Raw genomic sequence first — 6000 nt, forward strand, 5'->3', positions numbered from 1 at the left:
TGAGACAGAAAATAAATATTTAATTTGATATTTGGATTGAGATACTTCCATGAGTTCCATCCCCATCGTCCTAGTTGTAATGCCTGAATACAATTTTAATTTATGGAAAAATAGACTATTGCATTAAAAATTAAAATTATTAATTTTTGGATGTATTAATTATAGGCTTTGATTGAATATTCTTCTTTTTCTATATAGTTTTTTTTGTTAAGAAATATGGTCTCCTTTCTTAAGACTAATCTTTATCAATGAAGGGCGGTGATTGTAGTACCCTAATTCTTTGACTCAATATTTATTAAAAGTAATTCAATTTTTAACTTAATATTTAGAGTGTCACGCATATTTTATCAAAATATAAAAACCAATCTAATATAATCTTGTGAATTAATCAGCGGAAACAAATAAAGTTTTACATAAATCGTCTCAATAACAATTGAATAATAAAGTGCTTTCAACAAATCCAAAATGACTAAGATATGTAACAATGAAATATAGACACTCAAACCTCAGTGCTACAATCAGAGCGACTACACTAGAGACACGAATGATAAATAACTAAATAGATAAATTAATTACTTTAACTAATTAATAGAAAGAAATAATTCAATCACTAATTAGATAATTAACTTTAATTATCAAAATTAATTAAAACAAATTTTATTTAATTAATTTAAATGATAATAATAAAAAACAAGGGGTGTTAAAAATTATAAATAAAAATAAAAAGGTTGCTCAAAAAGAGGATGGGCTTAAGATATTGGCCCAAACCCATACTCACTAGACTGGGGTGCACTAAACAATTATAGTGGTGTGCAAGAAACTGGAGTTTTTAAGCTATTAGGCTTGGCTGAGTTGGCCCAAGTGAAACATACACAAGAAAATGGAGGTGTATTGGGAATGATGCAGGTTGATGGAATATTGGGCTTAAGGTTTGGCCCAAACAAAACCCATGTAAGAGTAGGGTGTATTGGATAAGGCAAGGGGTATTGGCAAAGACTTGGGACGGGTTGGACCCAATGGCCCAAACTCTTAACCAAAGTTAGAAAACCCTAATGGTGCCCATTCCACCTCCATAGTCCTCAAACATTTTTCTCTCTATGTTTCACCCCTCTGCAACTTTTCTCTTTCTCTTAACACCTTGTCGGAGACGGTGGCTGCCACCGCCTTCTTCGACGAGCACCTAGGCATGGCAACGGGGCGGGTCGGGGACAGTCTTTACCTCCCCCAAACCCAAACCCAAATCCCCAAATTATCCTCGTTCCCCGCCCCAAACCCAAACGGGGATGGAGAATCAAAACTCAAACCCGCTCATCCACCATTCATTTAGTGAAATCAATTTTTTTAATAGAAATATTTATTTTTTTCAAAATAAATTTACATTACAAATAATAAAATAAAACAATTTAAAAAACTTCCATACATACATTTCAAATATTTTAAATAATATATTCAAATTAAAATATCAAAACATTAACCATATATTTAATATTCTAAATTATCAAAAATAAATAATAATGTACATAATGAAATAAACGGGGCGGGTTCGGGGTGGATACTAATGTCCCCATTACCTGACTCGTCCCCATATTTTATAATCGGGGAAAATCCATACCCGAACCCAAACCCAGTTAAAGAGGGTTTTCCCCGTCAACTTCCGGACGGGTTCGGGTGGATACCCACGGATACGGGTTATGTTGCCATGCCTAAGCACCACCCATAACAAAAAACGCGTAAGAGGTACCTCATCCCTAACTTTTCCTCCTTTATCCAAATTAGGACTCTATTCACTCAAAAACCCAACCAAATGGTCGGGTTGGAGACTATAACTCACGAGCCAAAATATCACCAAAATGCAACAAATCCAACACTAACCTTAATTGTTTCCCTCCCCTAAACACAAATTCACAAGCGAAACAACAAATAAACATACAGAAACATACAAATCCCTTAGCCCCAAATTGAACCCTATCCCATTTTTATTAATCTCATATCATTACAAATTACATAACGGGATGAAAACAAGCTACAAAATGAAGAGATTAAAGCAAGAGAGACAACAACATATTAAGTAATGGAAGTCTACCTAACTTCGAGCTCTTCCAACGATATTCAGGTAACTTCTCTCTCTATTACGATTCACTTTAAGTCTTTTTCTAAACCATCTCTCTTTGCTGCTCTGTGAGGGTGCTCTAGTGAGTGAGTGGTTGAGGTCAAGAGCTTAACTCTTTTAAACTTTAATGAAAATTTTAGAGAGCTTTTTTCTGGTGAGCTTTAGGTAAGGGTTTTGGGAGGAATTTTTGTAGGGTGAGCTTAGGTTAATTTCTTATGTTATGAGTGATGCATTATGGTGGTTTATATAGGAGTGTGGTAGTGAATTGGTGGGAAAATGAGTGAAGAGTGGATGAGTTTTGGACGGAGGAATTTGTTGTTATTCGCGTGAAGAATTGGATGAAGGGTGAGAATTGGATGAAATGATAATTCCTTGTGATTTGGTTTTGTTTATAGCAATGATTTGTGTTTGCTCATGATGATGATTTACATTGTATGGTATGTGACATGGTATAGATTAGTAAAGTCACGCGCTTTTTCATTTTTCTGCACTTTGTTAATTGTTTGTTTTACTATTTTTAGTTGAGGTGGGATGTGTGTATGTGTATGTGAATATGTTTAATGGTGGATGGTTATCAACAAATTGTTCCAGCTCCAGTACCAGCTCAAATGCCTCAGCATCAAGCTCTGCAACCTCAATATCAACAAAGAAATCATCAACAAAACAACCAGTAGCATCAGGGTCAGCAACAACGAACAAATCAACAAAGGCCTTACCGATTATACAACAATGTGGATGTGGATCTCATCCCTATGACGTATACTCAGTTGTTACCTTATCTGATCCAAAATGGAACGGTGATACCCATACCATTTCCATTCATGCCAAAGCCACACAAGCTTTGGTATGAAGAGAATGCTTGGTGTGTTTATCTTGCCAACTCTAAAGGTCATAATACGGATAACTGTCGTAAATTCAAGCTTAAAGTACAAGAGTTAATAGATCAAAAATTGTTGTCTTTTAGTGATATCCCAAATGTAGGGAACAATCCTTTTCCGGGACATGGTGGTCCATGTTTCGATGTTGTATAAAGATTTACTGATGAAAGCTTGATAAAGGATGTGTCTGAAGTAAAAGCTCTTTTGGCAGTAGTCTATGCAAAGCTGGATGAGGCAAATTTGATCAAAGGGGTGCACGACCAATGTGAGGTGTATTTTTCTGCACTGGACCAGTGTGATGAATTTAAAGTTTGTCTTCAACATTTTATGGATCAACATATGATCTAATTTACCAAAACAAATAATGATGAAAATGCTTTTATGATTCTGCTTGTGTTTGACAAAGAGAGACTTCCCAAGCCTTGGGTGGTTCCTTGTCAAAGGAATACCAATACAACGCCAGTGAAGAAAATAGAATTGATGGTTATTCATGTTCCATATTCATTCTCATTTGATAGTACCAAGGTAGTGCCTTGGACCTATGACGCCGCAGTTTATGTGGGTGACAATCCAATGGTCCTGAAAGCGTTTGACCTAACCAATATTACTGGAACTAGTGGGATCACACAAAGTGGAAGAATATTCTCTCCTTAAGTATCCCATAACAAAGCTAATGAAACCACAGTTGAACCTCCCAAGGGGATAGAGGTAACCCCTTCAAAAGCAAGAGAGGGCTCGTTTAAGAAGGCAGTGTTTGCAAAACATGATAGAGAGTTCTTAAACATTATCAAGAAGAACGATTACAAAGTTGTAGATATACTCAACCCAACTCCACAAAATATCTCCATTCTACATTTACTTATGAGTTCTAAGGCTCATAAGACTGCTTTGCTAAAGTTCTTAAACGAGGCTTATGTGACAGAAGACATCAGCATCAACCAACTTGATGTTTACGGATGATGATTTACCATCTAATGGGCGGGAACACAATATGGCTCTCTACATCTCCATTAAGTGTGCAGACTTTACTCTTTATCGAGTACTAGTAGATACAGGTTCATCTCTGAACGTGTTATCAAAGGCTACTTTGGCACAACTGAATATAGAAGAAGTGCAGATGAGGCCCAGTGCAGTTGTGGTAAAGGCTTTTGATGGGTCTAAATGAACAATTATTGGGGAAATTGATATCGCAATCCTGATTGGCCCACAAATTGTCTAAATCACATTCCAGGTTAAGGATATTAGGTTTGCCTACAGTTGTCTCTTGGGCAGACCTTGGATGCATGTTACTGGAGTTGTCACCTTGACATTCCATCATAAGTTGAAATTTGTCACTTCTGGAAAGCAGGTCTCAATAATCGGGGAGGAAGATATTATCGTCAGCCAATTGTCTTCATTCAGATACATTTAAGTAGGTGAAGAAATGGTTGAAACACCCATCCAAACCTTATAAGTGGTGAACATGGTACAAACTAAGCCGAAGATTGCAGGAGAACCCAAGATGGCCATGTCCTCGTGGAAGAATGTGAAGGCAATAATGGAAGTTGGTCACCCTGAAGGTTGGGGCACATTGATTAACTTTACAGAGAAGAAAGATAAATTTGGATTAGGGTATCAGTCATCTTTTGAATGAAATAGAGATTACAAGGTCGATCAAGAGAAAGTTCCTAGCATTCAAGAAGTATTCGCTAAAATTGGACTTCAAAATGATGATCAAGTGAATGTTTATTGAAGATGAAGACGAGGAAATGCCCAAGATAGTGTTTTGTGGACCTCCGGATACTGCTCTTACAAAATGTAAAGCAATAGAGATTTCGGAGATTATTTCATGTTTAAAGTAATTTCTTGTTTTCAAAAATCCTATGCTCTGCACAAGGCATATGGATATCTTTTTAGGGTGTTTCTTTGTTTTAATGAATGATTTGTATCATCAATAAAAATGCATTTTTGTATCCAATTGAGGTCTGTGTCTTTAATTTTTTCAAATTTTGCAAAATAAAAATAAAAATGGCAATTTTTATTCCACGTCACTTCCACTTTTCCAATTTACCTCCTCTAAAAAGATTTTTTTTCCATACATATCATTAATAACTAAATCCATTGGACATAACATTGTTATAATTCCCTATGACTTCGACTTCTCGATTAACTAGGCTAAAGAGGATGGTGAAGAAGACTGTGAACTCGCTAAAGAGTTAGTTAGACTGTTGAAGCAAAAGGAGAAGATGATTCAACCACATCAAGAACTAGTGGATGTGATCAATCTGGGGAGTAAAGATGATTGAAAATAAGTCAAAGTCAGAGCCTCCTTAGAGCAGAACGTCAAGGAAGAATTGGTTAAGTTATTGCAAGAATATGTGGATGTGTTCTCCTATTCATATCAAGATATGCCATGACTCGATATAGACATAATGGTGCATAAGTTGTCATTGAAGCCTGAATGTCCATCAGTCAAGTAGAAACCGAGAAGAAATCGACCAGACATGTCTGTCAAGATCAGAGAGAAGGTCAGGAAGCAGTTCGATGTAGGTTTTCTAGCTGTTGCGACATATTCGCAGTGGGTTTCCTATATTTTGTCAGTTTCGAAGAAGAATGGCAATGTGTAAGACCCCAATTTTGACCCTAAGATCCTTAATGTTATCTCATCATATGCATTATCTTTGGGATCACACCTTGGTATCCTCCTTACCCCCTCATTCATTGGGTTTGCATTGGGAGATATCACCAAGAACATTTGATTGTATCATACTTTGTTTTTCATCATTTACTAACCAAAATGCCAAAAATATGTCTATGTATAGTTTACTTCTTTTGTAGGTAGTGTGTGTGTATTCATCTATGGCTCATCAAGATCACATTTAGGGTTTGAGACTCTCAATGCAAGGAGACTAATAAAGATATGTTTCACATTGGCTCTAGACATCATATATGGATCCCCATGATCTTCATTTATCATTTTGATCAAGAATTCATCAAGAGTTTGAAGCTTGTTTGCCTTGGAAGCCCTAATTC

This window comes from Lathyrus oleraceus, chromosome 5 (assembly GCF_024323335.1).
Source record: "Lathyrus oleraceus cultivar Zhongwan6 chromosome 5, CAAS_Psat_ZW6_1.0, whole genome shotgun sequence".
Lineage (NCBI taxonomy): Eukaryota > Viridiplantae > Streptophyta > Magnoliopsida > Fabales > Fabaceae > Lathyrus > Lathyrus oleraceus.